General features: G+C 40.1%; 1 protein-coding gene and 1 pseudogene across 4 annotated transcripts in view; one reads left to right on the top strand and one right to left on the bottom strand.

The window, feature by feature from the left end:
• WDFY2 (WD repeat and FYVE domain containing 2) overlaps positions 1-20,464 on the bottom strand; it is a 324,311-nt gene that overhangs the window by 170,421 nt on the left and 133,426 nt on the right. The window lies entirely within an intron of this gene.
• Positions 12,597-13,105, top strand: LOC308244018 (large ribosomal subunit protein uL5-like; annotated as a pseudogene). Its single transcript has one exon. The product of its transcript is annotated as a large ribosomal subunit protein uL5-like (transcript).

Genomic DNA, 20,464 nt, shown 5'->3' with positions numbered 1-20,464 from the left:
TGAAAAAAATAAGTATATATTTGATCTACTTGTGTCATCTGAAAAGCCTCATGTGGAGAATTTAATTTTAATTGGTCTTACCTAGACTTATAATGTCCTCAGGTAACCAGTTAGAAGCAAAAGTACCCAGTCTTCCAGAGGAGCTCAACTTCAAGGAGATCTTAAAGTTGAAATGAAGGCAATGAATGACAAGGAAATTATCCCAGATCAAGTCAAAGTTATCATTTCCTCTCCCAGATTAACTGATCAGACTATGATGATGATAATATTAAGAAAATTATTATTAATTTAGTTCTGTCTGACAATGGCATTATGGAATGCAGAACAAGCTATCATTTATTGATATTATCTGTAGTATTAACAGGTGAAATACTATAGTAAACTAAAATGCATTTAAAGTAAATCCCAGTACCCCTCCCAAAAAAACTGAGGTGGGAAGATATTTGAAACAAGATTGGCAAAAGGTTGATCATTGAAGCTGGGTGATGCGAGCATCATTACTTTTGTGTGTTATGTTTGAAATTGCCCATTATAATTTTTTTTAACCTTAAGGTCTTGGCTCATACCAATAACTATATATAATTGTATGTCATAGAAAGACATAGCCTCCTTTGAGAGTACAGTTTATGAATAGAGAAATAGTAGTGGATATTAATTCACAAAAGTACTAAACACTTTTGTCATCCACTTAGCAATTTGAATTGGTTTAATATCCCCTGTTGGTATTAATAAATAGTTCATAGATGAAACACTCTTTATTTTTAGAGAATAGATAAATAATTTCTGGGCCCCTAAAATAAATGAACAACTTTTAAAAAGTTATGCTTTAAAAGGTATAGCTGAGGCAAATTATCTAGCATATATGCCCAAAAGAAATTGATACAAAGTATCAGAATATCCAGCTAGAAAAAGTTTTTAAATTCTCATGCTAAATATTCTGAATATATAAATTACATAGTCTATATCAATGATAAAGAAGACAACACACATGGACTGCGTTGAAGTTAGCACAGTAGATGAAAATGTCTATTTTCTGTAATGCTTAAATGTATTTCATTAAGAGATTAAATTCCCTTTACTACTGGGAAACACTAAATGGCATAAATGGTTGAAAATCTCATCATCTTTTAAAAACCCACCATATACAAATACCCTCTCCTCCTATAATCAACCATTCTTCCTGTGGGTTCTTCAGATACATAATACATACTCATGAATGTTAATAAATCCCATAAATCAAAATCACATGGACTTCCCTTCCACATTGAATGTCCCCCATAAGCTTCCATAGAATTGCCTTGATGTATCAAAGTACATGGTGCAACAAAGTGCAGATGAACCTACAATAGCAAAAATTCTTTATATGTTGGTTGAAGAAAAGTCTATTACCACAAATAATTCACTGTCTTGACCTCCCTTGGAAAGCATGCTTGATTTAAGCCATGCCAACAGAAAAGCTTACATGTAAACTCATTCAATTCACAGAGAAGCCAAAGAAACGAAACCTTCTGCTTATTAGTCAATACTCATTTTTGTTTCTGTGGGGAATTTCAGGTAAAAATAATGGCTGAAACTATCTTATTTTCTAATATTCCTTTCAGGATACTTACAAAAAAGTTCTTAAATTTGTAAGAATCTTGAGCTAAGGTTGACATACCACATAGCCCCTCTACCAAAAGCTATTTTGTAAAGCAAGCATATGTAAATTATTGCTCTACATAATATGCAGCAGTATTGAATTAATCCCTGCAAAAATCAAAGTCTGAAAAGTTTAGAAGTACCCAATCTTTCCACTAGACAGCATTCTCCAAGGAATTATATATGTAATAAAATGAATGCAATTAGCATTTTCTGACTCACACATCATAGCTTTTCATGAATGGGTATTTAAGTATGAAGATAGATTAGCTCTCTAATCTCATTTTAATGAGTTTCTCTTTGTCTTTGAGGGACTACACTGCACAGATGTTCAATGACTCTACTCAATAGTCATTTATATTAATCCATTTAGGAATTCTGAGAATTGTGCTGATTGCACTTACTTGGGCATACAAAATTCACCAAAATATAGTTAGAGAATAATTTAAGTAATGTAAAGTAATCTCTTCCATCCAATAGGTTCCTAATTCCTGTCAATTCCTCCTCCTTAATGTAACTTAAGTTTATCCTCTTTCTGCTGTCTACATTGCCTTAATCACACTCTCACTGATATCCACAAGCGCTTCCTAGCTGGTCTCCTGTCTCCTTTTTCACCCTTCTCTGTTCCCTCACCCAGCCACTGAGAAGTCATCATTCTAAAATGCAAATCCAATTATGTCACAATCTTCAACGATTTGGGGATCAAGTCCAATTCTATGGCCTATGAGGTTCCCCAGGATCTGACCCCTGTTTGGTTCTCTGGACCCACCCACCCCAGGTGCCCAATACTCTCTCCAAACTACTCTTAGTTCTCTAACTCAATCAACAGACATACTTTTTTTTGGATTTCATAGGTCAGAAAAAACAAACAGAAACTGAAACTAAAAATGTTAAACATAGGGTTGTCAGCTTTTTATTCTGCCAAGAAAAAAAACACACACTTCAAACAAAAACAAAATCCATAATTTGCTAGCATTTTCATTTTACAAAGTTAAGAAAGATATGATCTTAGAATTCTAAAACTTGGTAAATTTTAGATATAAAAGCTCATTATATTGTCTTTTTATTTAACTGTACATTGACGAAAACTCTTGCATGAACTGTTCAATGGAACAACTGCCCTCACTCATACCTTCATGCCTCAGCATGTGCTGACCCTCTGCTGAAGCATCTTTCTCCCCCATTGCCCTTTATGATCTGTATAACTAGCATTCATCCTTCCACACGCACCTTACAGGGCAGTTCTTTTCAAATTTTAATGTGTACAAGAATAACCTGGAGATTTTGTTAAAATACAGATTCTTGTCACAAAGAGTTTGTCCTACATTTATTATAGAAGCTTTATGGTTTTAGGTTTCACATTTAAGTCTACGCATGATCCATTTTGTGTTCATTTTTGTACGTATATGAGGCATGGGTTGAAGTTCATTTAATATGCGAATATTCAATTGTTCCAGCACCATTTGTTGGAAAGACAATCCTTTCTCCACCAAATTGCTTATGCTCATTTGTCAAAATCAATTGACTATATATGTGTATTGGTCTCTTTCTGGACTTTCTAATCTGTTCTATTGATCTATTTGCCTAGGCCATGCTATCTCACATGTATCTTAAAGGTTCATTATCCAAAAACAAAACAAAAAAACACATTCTGTGCAAATGACAAAGAACCTGGAATGTTCTGGATTCCCTGATGCCGGTGTTCTCTTTCTCTTGCTATATTGCATGCTTGTCTTTACTAAGCCTTAGTATGTAAGCATACTTTGTGAAATCTTGTGAGTCCTTTTAATTGCCGTGACTTTACCTTCTATGTTGAAAAAGAACACAAAGCCAAAGAACTGGCTATTTTCCACCTTGCTTAAATGGGTCAAGGCCAATTTCCCCTTTGACCTCTCAGCTAGGATTGGTATTTCCCAAGTTCTACCGATCATGGCCTACAGGTATGTTTTGATAATAACCAGTTAACCATGGCCAAGATAACTAAAATAATTGTAAAATAAGGATTTTTTTTAGTCTAAAGCATGTTTACAAATGAGAGTGTGTTTGCCAATGTATGAGTGCAATGTGCATGCATGAATGTGAGCTGCAGCAGGTAGATGAAGCTCACTGACACATCAACCTAAAAATGAGCAAAACCCAGCAAAAGCCAAAACATTTTAAGAAATATCTCCAACTGCCCAACGTATAATTGTCTTACCTCCTGATATATAAAGTAAAACAAAGGGTTGGCATCTAGCACATTATTAAAAAAAATGAAGAAACTTCTTTCTGGTGGGCATCCCTTCCATTGAGAGTAAAGCCAATGGATATATGGAACATAATGACACATCTCAGTGGGGAGAGCGGTGGGGGGGATGAGAAGAGATTAACCAAAGAACATATATGTATATATGCATAACTCACAGAAATAGACAATAGTGTGGGGGAAGGCCTGGGGTAGGGTGGGGGCTGGGTACAGGGAAGCAAAGGGTAGGGGGTTGGAAAATGGGGGACATCGCTAATACTGTCAACAATAAATAAATTCTTAAAAAAAAGAGTGAAGACAAAATAAAGTACATGAAGAATCTAAGAAGAAAGTTCCATTCTGGCACTCACTGCCCAGATATGGGGACACCAGAAGAGAAATGGAGAGTGATGGTACGATTACAGTGGTTCTCAACCTTTCTAATGCTGTGACCCTTTAATACAGTTTCTCATGTTGTGGTGACTCCCAACCATAAAATTATTTTCGTTGCTACTTCATAACTGTAATTTTGCTACTGTTAATGAATCGTAATGTAAATATCTGTGTTTTCCGATGGTCTTAGGCGACCCTGCTAGCGGTCGCGACCCACAGGTTGAGAACCGCTGCTGTAGAGCCTAAGACCACTGGATTAAAGCTTCCATTTTTCCTTCTATTAGCTGAGAAAATTAAATAATAGTAGTAGAAAGATTAATAGCAACTATTAAGGACTGAATGTTTGTGTGTTCCCAAAAATTTGTATGATGCAATCGTAACACCCATGGGATGGTGTTAAGAGGTGGGGCCTTTGAGAGGAGATTAGGTCACGAAGGTGGAGCTCTCTTGAATGGGATTAGTGGTTTTATGAGAAAAAACACCAGAGAAATGATCTCTCTCTCTCTCCCTGCCTCGTGAAGAAACAATGAGAAGATAGTCATCTGTAAATCAGAAATAGGGGCTCACAAAGAACCCACCATACTGGCATCTCGATCTCAGACTTCAACCTCCAGAACTGTGAGAAAACCATTCAGTCTGTGGCAATTTGTTATTGCAGCACAAACTGACAGACAATAACATACTGAGCACTTGTTATAGAAAACACATTGTACTTTACCTGCTTTCCTTCATTTAATCCTCACTAAAGTTTCAGGAGAAGATCCTGTGTTCATTTCCATCGTAGAAGTGAAGAACTGCAGTATGCAGATGATAACCTGCCTGTGGTCCCCAAGCCAGTGAGAGGAAGAACGAGAAGTTACCCCAGCCTGACTGTGAAGTCTACATCTTAGCCACCACCCTACTATTTCTGAAGTTTTCTCACTGCTCAGAGAGAGAACTAAATCAGACCATTAGAACAAAGGGTGAAATAAAGGAAGTCAGGTGAAATTCTCATTAATTAGATAACAACAGAAGACAGGAACCAAAGAAAATGTAGGCATGTAGAGCACTTTGTCCAGTGTATTTTTGAGGTTTGGATTTGATCATTTCTAATATGCCCAAAGGTACAGGAGATTTGCTCTGTGAAATTCTCTGAGTTATACAAAACTGCTGTTCTTCACCTAGCAAAGAAAATTATGATCACGTATAATTTCTCTCTCAACTCTTCTTATGCCACTTAAAAAGATTAAGGCTTCCTTATGAGACAGCTATGTATATCTCCCTACCTTCTCCAATTCTGGGTTTTGTCAGTATGATAGAAATCCATTTAATTGCTTTAATCAGTATATAAATATTTTAGCAAAAAAAGTTCTCCTTGCTCAGACAGTGTGGCTCAATGGTTGAACATCGGCCCATGAACTAGGACATCACAGTTCGATTCCCAGTCATGACATATGCCTGGGCTAAATATACAGTAGAGGGCCCACAGGAGGCAGCCAATCAATTATGTTTCTCTCTCATCGATGTTTCTATCTCTCTATCCCTCTCCATTCCTCTCTCTAAAATAAAAAAAAAAATTTAAAAAAAAGTTCTGCTTGCTCTACTAAAGTTATTTTTTGTATTGAATATATGAGAAAAATCAGCCTTTTCCAATTTTAAGGTGCTACAAGTATTGTAAATTTACAAAAGTTTAATTGACCCCAACCTGGATCCATAATATCTTAAAACCTTTGATTATTAAAAGGCTGAAGATATTACCTTTTCTTCATTTTGAAAATTATGTATTAAGTATTTACCACAAACCAGGACTAGTACTAGAAACACAAAGAGGGTAAAAATGGGATCCTGGCCCTCATAGAGCCCACAGAGCCAAGTTTCCAACCACTTTCCCTCAAAAACTCACTTCCTAGGCTTTGCAAGACTAGTTCTTGGTGTTATTTATAGAATTAAAGCCATAACTCTGCTGGAAAATAAGGGAGAAAGAAGTTGATGAAGGAGGAGGAAAGTTTACAGCTTTGTAATCTCCAGTTTTGGAAGCTAGACTCAAAAATAAAAGTCTGTGCTACATATTAGATGAGATGGAATTAATTGACATTTACAGAACATTTCACCCCAAAGCTACAAAATATACATTCTTCTAAATTGCACATGGAACATTTCAAAGATATACCACATATTAGCACATAAACTAAGTCTCTACAAGTTCAAGAAGATTGAAGTCATATCAAGCATCTTCTTGGAGCACAATGACATGAAATTAAAATCAACTACAATAAAAACACTCAGAAGCATTCAAACACATGAAGACTAAATAGCATGTTATTAAACAATGAATGGGTTATCAAAGAGATCAAGAAACAAATAAAAACTTCCTGGGAACAAATAAAAATGAATATACAACAACCCAAAATTTATGGGACACAGTGAAAGCAGTCCTGACAGGGAAGTTCATAGCACTACAGGCCTACATCACAAAAAAAGAAAAACGTCTAATAAACTATCTAACCCTACAACTTGAAGAATTAGAAAGAAAACAAAAAGAAAAGCCCAGAGTAAGTAGAAGGATGGAAATAATAAAGATCAGAGGGGAAATAAATGACTAGAGACTAAAAAAAAAAAAAAAACAATACAAAAGATCAATAAAAGCAAGAGTTCATTCTTTGAAAAGATAAATAAGATTGATGAACCTTTAGCAGGACTCATCAAGAAACAAAGAGAGGACCTGAATAAACAAAATCAGAAACAAAGGAGGGAAAGTAACAACTGACCCCATAGAAATACAAAGGATCCTAAAAAAATACTATGAACAACTATATTCTAACAAGGATGAAATGGACATATTCCTAGAAAAAATATAATCTTCCAAAACTCCATCAGGAATAATCAGAAAACCTGAATATGCCGATAACTATTGATGAAATAGAAGCAGTAATCAAAACACTCCCAGCAAACAAAAGCCCTGGTCCAGAAGGTTTCACAGGGGAGTTTTACTAAATATTCGAAGAAGAACTAACACCCATCCTCCTGAAACTATTCCAAAATTCCAAGAGAAAGGAACACTTCCAAGCTCTTCTTATAAGGCTAGCATTAGCCTAATTAATTCCAAAACCAGATAAAGACACTATAAAGAAAGAGAATTACATGCCAATATCCCTGATGAACATAGATGCTAAAATCCTCAACAAAATATTAGCAAATTGGATCCAGCAATATCTTTAAAAGATCATACATCGTGACAAGGTGGGATTTATTGCGGGGATGCAAGGCTGGTACAATAAAAAACAAATCAATAAATGTGATACATCACACAAACAAATTGGAAGACAAAAATCACATGAGCATATCAATTGATGCTTTCTGCATTAGACAAAATCCAACACCCTTTTGGAGGGGGGTGGTAATCCACATGATGATATTTTTCCATTGATTTTTAGGGAGAGTGGGAGGGGGAGAGAGAGAGAGAGAGAGAAACATTGATGTGAGAGAAACACAGGATTGGTTGCCTCCTGCAGAAGCCCGGACCAGGAGGAGTCTGCAACCAAGGTATGTGCTCTTGACCGGAATCGAACCTGGGACCCTTCAGTCCACAGGCTGATGCTCTATCCATTGAGCCAAACTGGCTAGGAATCCAATGCCCTTTTCTGATAAAAACTCTCAGCAAAGTGGGGATAGAGGGGTCATACCTCAACATAATAAAGACCAGATGTCCAGTCATCCGTTCAACCAATCAAAGCTTAATACGCTAATGACATGCTAAGGCCACTCAACTGCTCGCTATGACGTTCACTGACCACCAGGGGGCAGACAGTCGACCAGTTGACCGGTCTCTATGACGTGCACTGACTACCAGCGGGCAGATGCTCTGACTGGTAGGTTAGCTTGCTGCTGGGGGCTGGCCGATCGGGACTGAGCGAGATGGGCCAGACACGTGTTGGAGCCTTCCTGGGGTCCCTCCCTGGTTAGCCAAACTCCTGCGTTCCTCCCCGGCCATGATCGTGCACTGGTGGGGTCCCTCGGACTGGCCTGCGCCCTCTCGCAATCTGAAACCCCTTGGCGGATGTCGGAGAGCTGGTTTCGGCCCAATCCCACTCAACGCAGGAGCTTCCCCCTGGTGGTCAGTGCACTCCCACAGGGGGAGCACCGCTCAGCCAGAAGCTGGGCTCACGGCTGGCGAGCACAGCAGCGGGAGCCTCTCCCACCTCTGTGGCAGCAGTAAGGGGGAGGCGGGAGTATGCCATAAGTCGGACATCCCTTGAAGGCTCCCAGACTGTGAGAGGGCACAGGCTGGGCTGAGGGACCCCCAAGTGCATGAATTTCATGCACCGGGCCTCTAGTATATAATAAACCTACAGCCAACCTCATACTCAATGGGCAAAAACTAAAAGCATTTCCCCTAAGAACAGGAACAAGACAGGCATGTCTGTTTTCACCACTCTTATTCAACACAGTACTGGAAGTCCTACCCACAGTGATAGGACAAGAAGAGATAAAAGGCATCCTAATTGGAAAGGAGGATATAAAACTGTCATTATTTGCAGATGATATGATATTGTACATAAAAACCTTAAATACTCACCAAAACACCACTAGATTCAATAAATGAATTCCACAACGTAACAGGATACAAAATCAACACCACGGAGTCAATGGCATTTTTATACACCAATAATGAAAACTCTCAGAAAGAGAAACTAAATAGACAATCCCTTTTACCACTGCAATAAAAAAATTAAGATACTTAGGAATAAAGTTAACCAAGGAGGTAAAAGACCTGTACTCGGAAAACTACAGACCACTGAAGAAAGAGACAGAGGAAGATATAAACAAGTGGGAGAATATATGGTGTTCATGGATTAATAGAATCAACATCATTAAAATGGCCATAATGAAGCATCCATCTTATATAAAAACTGCTGTTTGAAATTTTAACCCTGCTATTTTGGCTTCTGTAAACACTTGCTTGCTTAAATAATAAGGAAAATAAGACTACTCCCATTCCAGAGAGGCCGTGGACTATGCCCCAGAAAGAGTTGTCAGTGCTGACACCAGGCCAGGCCTTGAGATATGGTCTCATGGCCCCTTCCCAGCACGTAGGCCTTCTTCCCCAGAAGGCCCGGAAGTCTCATTCCAAATTTGGGAGACAAAAGAGCTAGGAAAAGTATAAATAGAAAAGGTTTCCTAATAATATAAACAATAAAGTTAAATGTTTTTTTTAAAAGTCTGTGTTACACATGGAACGGTATTTTAAGATGTAATAATAACTAGCAATTATTGAGCACTTACACTGAGCCAAGCTCAGTTTTAATTACTTTATGAGAATTATGATTTAATCTTTACATGTATCCTATAGATTGGCACTAACACTAAGCCCATTTTCAAGATGATAAAACTGAGGTCCAGAGAGATTAAGTAATTTACTCAACCTTTCAGGCATTAAAGAAGTCAGAATTCAAACCAGAAGTCTGTCTCCAATCCCTATGCACTTAACAATTATTCTTGTCACTGAAGGAAGACTCAAATATCATGGTACTGTACTAAATTAAACAGACTGACCAATGGAACAGAACTAAAAGCATATATGCTAATTAGCATACTAAAAAAGTTATTATAGTGGGGGAAGATTAATTATACAATAAACGGTGATGCCCTAATTAGTTAGTTCCCAAAAAGTGGACCCTTACCTCACATAATTTATTAAAATAAAAGTCAGTGGTTTAAAGAATTATATATGAGTACCTGGAACCAACATGATGCATATGACCACTACTTTGTCTCATCATTCCTTGCTAAAATGACCCAACTGACTTGATGGAGAAAATTCTTCACCACCAACTGACCACTTCACAGGAGCCCCATCCAAAACTTGAACCCTTGAGGAGAGTGAGCAGGAGATGGTTTAGAAAAGAGAGTAGTGAATAAAGAGCCTAATCAGCAGCCAGTTCCCAAAACCTCAACAATAAAACTGCCGCCATTCATTAGCTATTGAGAACCAAAGACCCTACTAAGTGCCTTAGAGTGTTAATAAATTTAAATATTATTATACACATGAGTGAACTGGTGCTCAGAGGTTAAACAAAATGGCCAATGTTACACAGCTAATAGTAGCAATACCAGGATTGGAACACAATGGCTATCAGTCTCAAACTTTAAACTCCACTACACAGAGAGGGGCCCAGTCCACCAGGATCTCATCTTCAGAGCCTGCAGACAGCTTCTGGGTAGGAGCAGAGGCTGGAAGCAAGGCAGTGCTGGACAAAGAGTCATGCTAAAGGCTCTGCCTGGAAGCCAAGCCAGCCAGCTATGCAAGGGGAAGGGAAACTACTCCAGTAGGCTCAGAGCTGCCAAGACAACACAAAAGAGAGACTGTTCTGCAACAAAGGGGGACTTTGCCCTGCAGCTGTCTCCCACTGCTGATAGATCCATCTCTACCCCACAAAAACTATTAGAATTCTAAGCTGTTGATAAGAAATTACAATAAATCTAACTTTTACCCTCTGTTTGCCTGTAATGAAAAGAAATGAACATGGTCTACACAATTTCCGATAAAGCATTATTTCAGTTCCCCAAACTGAATAAACTAGACCTCACTTGGCAGATGAGCAAGCAGACAAGCAAGCAAACTAGATAGAAGAGACAGGGAATAATCTGAATAACTGCAAGAAACAAGATAAGCTTACAAATTTTAAAATTTACATTCTCAGTGAACTTCAAACTGATAGTGAATCACTTATAACAAACATTACTTCAAGGAAAGGTGAAAAGGGAGTAACAAGAAATAGTATTTGAAAGCAAAAAGTGAAACTAGTGGCCTAAAGAATGGAGGCAGTGAAATGCAGACTGACTACTGCATAAAATTAGTGCTCAATGAAATTTCCCAGAATTCACAGGAAAATAATAAAAAACTATAAATTATCAGTGAAAAAGATAAAACCTGAACAACAGATCCAGAAGATCAAATATGTATATAACAGGAATTCCAGAAAGAGAAGGGAGAGATAAGTAAAGCAGAAATATTAATTAAGTAAATAATGGCGGGGTGGGGGGCTTAAAATGAGTTTTCCAAACTGAAATTATGCACAGAACTTGGCAGAATTAATCATAAAAGATCCACACATCCCAGAATTTCTGAATGTCAAGGAGAAAAAAAAATAGACATAGGAATCCCCACCAAGATTTTTTTAAAAAGGGGGGGCTATATGAATGAGATGGACATCAGGCTTCTCACTTGCCCTACTAACTGCTAAAAGACCATGGAGTAAGGTTTGTAGGACTTGGAAGGTAAAAGACTGTGACCTAGTAAGAATCCCAAATTTAACTAAATTATCAATATTGTAATTATCATAATTATAAAGCAAATGAAAAAATATTAATAGACATGGAAAGATAGCAATGTACTTTCCACATATTCTTTCTGGAAAAAAAATTCTTAAGAAAGGGGCACATACAATCAATTAAAAAATAAATTAAAATAAAGAACTCAATAAAGTAGAAGATATTGAAAGTATAGATATAGATAAGTATAAAACAAATAGCAGTGAGCAATAAAAGTAACAAAACTATAGTGATCTAAATTATGAATGCTAATGATGTTGAAATCATGATACAAATATTCAGCAAGGAGGCTTGAAAGCAAAATGCTAAAAAAAATTATATGAACAAACATTTCTAATTATTTCAACAAAACTTAGGCTATAAAGGGAAGGAAGAAAAGAATGTGGTGAAGCTTATATAGTTTAGGGGAGCTCCACAGCTACTGCTCCAATGATAAGTTCAAATATTAAACGTACCCACAATTATAACAAAAATTAGACATATTTAACTTCCAAGTCACAAGGAAATTTAAAGAAAATTCAAGACAAAACTCAGAAAAGGGTAAACAATAAGAAAGCATAATAATTTGAAAACCTAACACAAGATGCCATGGGTAAGACCAAACATTCAGTGAATACTAATGGGTAAAATATGCCTATTAAAACACACTCACACACACACACTGGGTTACTAAATGAGGAAATATGTGCAAAAGTATCAGGCATAGAGTAGATGCTAAAAAAAAAATTGTGTATATAAAGAAAGAAATAACATTGCAGGCACTGTAGTGAACCAAACATTTTTAAGAAGAAGAAAAGGAAACTTTACCAGTTTAAAACTCCAAAATTTTCATTAAAAAACATGTTTTAAAATCTCACGATGAACTGGCAAGAAAATAAAGGAAATCCCGCAGAGGTCAAAAACTTAATAAAGTGTATAATCTTTAATCCACAAATTCCACTCATAGCAATTTAGTCTACATTCACATGTTTTAAAAGGAAGAAATCTCTTCCTGTTTCTCATAATGGCGCAGAATTAAGGGAAAAAGGAGAACCCCATGAGGGAACTTTGCATCCACAGGCACTGCCTCAACATCTGTGTGGGGAAAAGTGGAGACAGACTGATTCGGGCAGCCAAGGTCCTGAAGCAGCTCACAGGCCAGACCCGTGTGTTCTCCAAAGCCAGATACACTGTCAGATCCTTTGGCATTAGGAGAAAATGAAAAGATTGCTGTCCACTGCACAGTCCATGGGGCTGAGGCAGAAGAAATCTTGGAGAAAGTTCTGAAGGTGTGAGAGTACAAATTACAAAAAAATTACTTCTCAGATACTGGAAACTTTGGTTTTGGGATCCAGAACACCTCAATCTGGGGATCAAATATGACCCAAGCATTGGTATCTACATCCTGGATGTCTATGTGGTACTGGTAGGCCAGGTTTCAGCATCGCAGACAAGAAACGCAGGACAGGTTGCATTAGGGCCAAACACAGAATCAGCAAAGAAAAGGCCATGTGCTGGTTCCAGCAGAAGTATGATGGGATCATCCTTCCTGGCAAATAAATTCCAGTTTCCATACAAAAGGCCAATAAAATATTTTCAGTGAAAAAAATAAGGAAGAAATCATGCATGGGAGGAATTAATAAATTCAAGACAGTTTTCTCAGTTTGGGGTTGTTTGAGCTGCAAATAAAAGAAACCTAACTAAAGTGACTTTAAACAAAAAGGATCTAATTTAAACAAAAGGACTAGAAGGCAGGCACTCCAGGTTGATTCAGTAGCTCAAATACCTATGTGGCTAAGGCTCCGTATTTCTGCCCATCACTTCAGTGTGTGAGAAACATCATGTTAGGCGAATGCAGGGTTTAAAAGACTGTATATATAAAATGATCTTTACTAAAATCAGAGAAAAAGAAGAGTTCAAGGAAATCTGTTAACAGTGGTTGCTGTAAGATGGTAAGATCATGAGTGGTTTTTTACCTCCTGTTTCATGTATTTTTTGGTGCTTTACCTATTTTTTATAAAAATGTAATACATGTACAAACTGAGAAAAGAAAAAATATATCATATATCAAAAAAATTAAAAAGAGAAGTGCTGCTAAAGAAAGAAGCTCAATTATCCTTTGGCCATAATGACATAGGTACTTTCTCCTTGTTTTCCAATCAGAATTCTTTCAAATTTAACTACATGTCTGAGTTTTCTAATTCTCCACTACATGCAGCACAGCAGTTTAGTGTAAAAAAACTCAGGATATTAATGATTATGGTCTATGTAGAGTATAACACTTCGTAGTACTTAATAAAGTCCTTATCACATGAACTTTATTTCATTATTCTCTATACTAGTATAAAGATAAATAGAAAAAATAAAGATAAATAGAAAAAATAAAAATAGGTAAATACAGCATTTTGCAGTGAGGAACTTGAAGCTTTAATAATTCAAGAGCCTTTCCCAAAATCATATTAATTGGGAAACTTAAATACAATTTACCCCAATAACATTCTCTTTTCATATACCATATTTCTTTAAGATAATACTAAAATACACTCGTGGTTATATTGCATCAATTTCCAAGGGGCTCAAATTCTTTTAAACATTTAATTAATACCAATAACCATCAGTACTCCTAAATCTACTGTAGGCAAAAATGAATGTTTAAATAGAGACCAAAGCTGATCAGGAGAAACCTACACTATCCACTTGGTGTGCTTCAGTGACTTCCTTCTGTTACCCTGCCTCACATCATGAGGCTTCCCACTTATCTACTAATTTCAGAGGCATCTTCCAAGACTGTCTTCTCATTAGCTTAAAACTAAAATTTTGGAATTTAGAATTTCAATTTTAAACTGAAGGACACCTGAGCAATAATCTAGTCAAATTTCTCATTTCATATACAAAGAAACTGTCAATGCAGTTTAAATCCATCAAAATGGATGTTATAAACACAAATGCTCCACTGAGCACAGAAAGATGTCTTTAGAAGATATCTAAACCCTGCAAGAATTTATCCTGCTGCTTAAGCTTTACTGATACTTATGATCCTATTTAAAATGCTGGTCAATCAATTTATAAGGCCCTTTTTAGATATTACAAATCCTCAAGTAAAAAAATCCCATTCAGTTAAACATGACATGCAAAGTAAAGCAGCTAAAAAGCATCTACTTGTCTCCAGCCACAAGAAATGGAAATGAATCTCTGCCTTTTTGGTTATTTTGTTGCTGTCTTTAGAAATGTGACATAAGATATTACAGAGAAGAATTTGTAAATATTAAATTGTAAACAAAAAACTCACTGATATAGACTTTGTGTTAGGTTTGTTTCATTTTGTTTTAGGCCCTGCCACAATAATCACATAAATTATGAAATGTAATATACTTCATTATAAAAAATTAAACTATAAACACCTATGATGTTAAATCATCAATTAAAATTAATGGTTTGAGCCAGTGGTGGAAAAAGAGGAAGGAGCTATTTAATGAGCCTTGCACAACAGATGATGGTTCCTATAACTCTACATGGCCTGGTATGATCCTTACAAAACCTCTAACAAGTAGGTTTGCAAAAAACTCAGTTGTACAGAGAAGGAAACTGAGGCTTAAAGGCAGTTAACTTATTCAAGCCTCACCAATAATCTGAACCAGACCAGTTCCACTCGAAACCCTGTCTTCCCCCTACTATGCAAATGCTGCCACAAATGTGTAAGAACAAGAAAAGATCTAGGGCTTATTGTTGAAGAATTTATGTTCTAAAGACAAACTTGGGCTTCATGCTCTCACTTAGAAGTTCCAGATTTCACAGGAAATTCTAAAATATTAATTCCCCTTCAGCATCCCCTTCGGTCTTCCCCAGATCCTCACTGTAAGGAACTAGTGTGGCAGCCAGGGGCTCTGGGTCACCCATCTATCAAGAAGAGTTCACTAAAAATTCTTAGCCAGCCTCATTCATAAACATATGAATAACAATGACAATATTAAAACAATCAACAGAAATAACTCACTGGAGTGCTAAGTATTAAATGCTACGTCAGGTGAAAATTCCCTCCCTCAAGATCAGTTTCCTTTTCGAAGTCCTGGCTGCATCTCATCCCTGCCCTGTCAGCATCTGGCCCTCCACTAGGGCTAGTTGCACTCTGAGCTGGCTAATATTGGCTGAATTCCACATGATTTTAGTTGGCCTCAGTAATATTTTTGCTTAGTTCTCAAGTCCAGAGGTACTTATTCTACAAATGGCTGCCATTTTTGTACTGAACTGAAACCCTCCAAGTCGAGGCATATTTTTATTGGCTCATTAAGGAAAAGTACCAAATTTTGGTAGTGGTTGGTGTGGTGAAGGGTGGAGCAATTTTGCTTTGTACGTTACAAATATACTCGGGGCCCAGTGCATGAATTCGTGCACCTTGAAAGGAACTGTGGGCTGTAAGGCTGTGGTGAGCACAGGGGTGGGTCTTGGCCCATCCTCTGCACCCCCTCCCAGCCCCTCCTGCCGCGGCCCCGGTCCCCTCACTGCCAGCATCCCCGCTCCCACTGTTGCCGCTCCCCTGCGCTGACGGCATCAGCCCCATTTGCACCTGCTGACGGTGGTGCAGAGCGATTGGGGCTGGTGCCAGCAGTGGGTGTGAGCAGGGCTGGTGCCAGCAGTGGGTGCAAGTGGCAGCTGCTGCCCCGATCACCCCTCAAGAGCAGAGGGAGGTGGAGAAGCCCTCAGGGGCGATCAGGGCCGGCAGCTGTCGCTCACATCCACTGACGGCGCAGAGCGATCAGGACCGGCGCCGGGCAGTGGGTACGAGTGGCAACTCCAGCACTGGCTGCAGGCACAAGTGGGACCAGCGCTGGCAGTGGGTGCAAGCAGCGGCTCCGGTGCTGGCAGCGGGTGCGAGTGGGGCCAGTGTCAGCAGCAGGTGCGAGAACAAAGAATTTTCAGTAACCACCAGAGACTCGCCCCAATGACAGCAACCAGCACCCCGCCTTGGTCTGGTGCCCCCACTCACCTGCTCCACCATCCTGCCATGCCTGATGCCCGCCATGTTCTGCACACGCCCCCTGGTGGTCAGCGCATGTCATAGCGACCGGTTGTTTGGTTGTTTGGGTTGTTCTGCCGTTCGGTCTATTTGCATATTAGCCTTTTATTATATAGGATTTTTTTTTTTTTTGGTTAATCCTTACCCGAGGATATTTTTTCTATTGATTTTTTAGAGTAAAAGAGAGAGGAGGAAGACAGAGAGAGAGAGATTGGTTGCCTCCCAAACGTACCCCAATCAGGGCTGGGAATCCAACCTGCAGCCCCAGGTTCATGCCCTTGACTGGGAATTGAACCCGAGATACTTCAGTGCTCTGGTTGACACTCTAACCGTTGAGCAAACTGGCCAGGGCTAAATATCTTTTTTTTTTTTAAGAATTATTACCTTTAATGTGTAAAGATACACATTTTCACTTTTATTACACAACTGGGGCTAAAGGATAGCTACATTCTTTCCAGCGTTAAAACAAGATTAAACTCAAGAAACATGAGTTTTGCATCCCAAATGTTTACATGAACAAATGGTATACACATGCGTGCTTAATAGGAGAAATCATCATTCCAGTTCCAGAAATGTATGTGGCTAAAGTGCTGTTTAAACAGAATATACTTGACCATTAACCACTAAGTTTGAATTATGAAATTATAGATACCTGTGACAGGTACCCAACCAGCTCTCACTACCTCTGCCACCATCATCCTGGTCAAAGCCACCATCACCTCTCCTACTGCCATGACCTCCTAATTGGTCTTCCAGCTTCTGTCCTTACTCACCCCAACCCTGTACCTAGTTGACTCTCACACAATCAGGTGACACAATTAAACAAGTTAAATCTCATCACTTCCTGCTCAACATTCTGCAGTGGCTCCTTCTTTTACCAGAAGGAAAGCCACCATCTTCATAATGGTCTGTAACACAATCTTTCATCCTGTGACGTCCCCCCCCCCCCGACCTCGTCTCTTAGCACTGCCCTCCTAGCCACACTGCCTCCCTGCTTAACATCAGGAATATTCCTGCCATGGTGCCTTTGCACTGGCTGTTCCCTCTGCCAAGAAAATTCATGCCCACACAGCTTCATGGCTAATCCTCTCACCCTTCCAATCTTGATTCAAATGTCACCTTCTCAGTGAGAACTACCCTAGCCATTCCTTTTTAGAAAGTGGAAACTCCACCTCCATCCACCCCGTATCTATATTCCCAAGTCCTTTTATCCTGCTCTGATTTTGTTCACAGTGCTCTTCATCTTCTAACACCCTCTTTATTTACCTTTTATGATTATTGTTTATTTCTCCCCAGAATATAAGCTCCACAGGGGTAAGGATCTTTGTTTTGTTTACTAATATTATCCCCTGCCTAGAATAGTGTCTGATAGTCAAGAACTCAACTAACATTTGTTGAACACATGCTAAATTAACATCAAATGAGCAGAGTGAACACAGCCTAATGCAGTCACATAGAGATCCCAATAAACAAGATTCTTGTCACTTCCAGTGATAAATGGAACCAAGGAAAGCATATCAGGAGTCACAACCATGCAAGAGTGATGGCTCACACCACTATTCTTGGGACCCGTACTACAAATACTCAGTCAAGGCCCAAGAGAGAGCATCTGGGATGAAATCTGAACTCCTGCTCTTAGCAAATTCTATCAGAATCCAGCAGTAATATGTCCACAGCTATCGCAAGTAAATGTATGCCCTCTACTGAAATGAATCAATGTCACTATACACTGAGTGGCCAGATTATTATGATCTCTGAATGCATAATAATCTGGCCACTCAGTGTATATCTTACCTAATAATAGACAAGCATGTAAATTGACCATACCTCCACTACACCTACAGCCAATCAGAGTGAGTATGCAAATTAGAAGGCCAAAGATGGTGGCCGCCCAGCTACTCCAGGCGCAGAGTGGCCAGAGGGGGCAGGACGTCTGCTATGAGAGGGAGGGCGGGGGTGAAGGGATCTACAGGAGCGGAGTGCTGCAGCGAAGATAAGACTGCAGACTCCAGAGTCTGCAGTAAAGACGAAGACTGCATATTCTGCCCAGGGTCTGCAGAGAAGACGAAGATGGCAGACTCCGGCCGGAGCCTGCAGCGAAGACGAAGATGGCAGACTCCAGCCTGAGTCTGCAGTGAAGATGAAGATGGCAGACTCCGGCTGGAGTCTGCAGCAAAGATAAAGAAGGCAGACTCTGGCCGGAGCAAAGGCAGACTCTGGCCGGAGCAAAGGCCTGGGTCCCGGGTGCCAGAGGAAAACCGGTGCTGGAAGCCAAGGGAAGGAAGGCCTATTGCACAAATCTCTTCATGCAACAGGCCTCTAGTCCTATATAATAAAAGGCTAATATGCAAATTGTCCCCTCGACCAGGAGTTCGACCAGCAGGCAGGCCGGCCAACTACCCATGTCACCTCCCCCTGGCCAGGCTGGCCAGACCCCACCCATGCACAAATTCATGCACCGGGCCTCATATACACACACACACACACACACACACACACACACACACACACACACACACGTATATATGTATGTATACACACACACACACACACACACACACGTATATATGTATGTATACACACACACACACACACACATATATACACCATGTTTCCCAAAAAATAAAACATCCTCCGAAAATAAGACCTACTTACAGGTTTCCTTCTGAGTGAAATATAAGGCATCCCCCGAAAATAAGGCCCCCAGGCTCTGTCTCAGAATGAAAATTAATTTACCATAAACTGGTCACTAGGGCTGCCCCGACTGGCGTCTAGCAACCAGTGACGTTACGCTGAGTCCTGACGTCACTGCTGTGTGGAGGCGGAGCGGAGGTTGGAGTGAGCGGTGAGCGCGGGGCGGGAGAGAGGAGGAGACTTTCGCAGATGCGTGTAGAAGAACAGGAGGATTAGAGCAGACGGGACGCGGCGAAGGTGGTGAGTGCTGGTCTGTCTCTGGTGACACTACCTGATGCTCGCGGCCGCCTTCATGATGACTGAAGGTTCTCAGTCAGTGGCAGACCCTGCTCCAGCCCAGATCCAGGCCCCAGCAAGCCCAGTGACAGTCCCCAGGCAGGCCCCAGGGGGTAAATGTCTGATAAAGGGGTAGGGGGGATGTCTGGTGAAGGTGTTCAGTGGCACAGGGGTGGGGGGAGGGGGATCACTTAAAATGACACAGGAGGATCAGAGGGGGGAATCAAAATGACACAGGAGGGAGAAACCAAGATGGCGGCATAGGTAAACACCTAAACTGCTGCCTCGCACAACAATTTCAAAACTACAACTAAAAGACAGAACGGACACCATCCAGAACCACAGGAAAGCTGGCTGAGTGAAAATTCTACAACTAGAAGGAAAAAGAAAAGCTCACAGAGAATTGGAGGTACGGCAAAGGGGCTTTGTGCGTGCAGAGAGGAAGGGCGGCTGAGAGCCTGGCTGACTTTCTCTGGCGGAAGGGGGAAGGAAGCCTCCGACCGCACTGAACCCCAGTTCTGACTGCAATGAACCCCAGTTCCGGGCGAACCCCTGGGGACCCACGCTCTTACGGGGGGAGTCTGGACTCTCGGACGGAGACTCGAGCGGGGAAAGGCAGAAGTCTGAAGGCGCACGCGGGCCAGTGCGCACAAAGGCTGCGGAGGTTGCCACAGGCTTTCCCTAGTGGAAGGGAGTCAGAGGATCCTGACTGCACTGAGCCCCAGTTCTGATTGCAGTGAACCCCAGTTCCAGGCGAGCCCCTGGGGACCCACACTATTGTGGGGGGAGTCTGGACTCTCGGGCGGAGACTCGGGAGCCGGGGAAGGCGGAGGACTGAAAGTGCGCACGCGCGCGCGCGCCAGTGCGCACAAAGGCTGCAGAAGTTGCCACAGGCTTTCCCTAGTGGAAGGTAGTCAGAGGATTCTGACTGCACT

Source organism: Plecotus auritus (genome assembly GCF_963455305.1).
Source record: "Plecotus auritus genome assembly, chromosome: 3".
Lineage (NCBI taxonomy): Eukaryota > Metazoa > Chordata > Mammalia > Chiroptera > Vespertilionidae > Plecotus > Plecotus auritus.
This window is presented reverse-complemented; position numbering and strand designations above follow the sequence as displayed.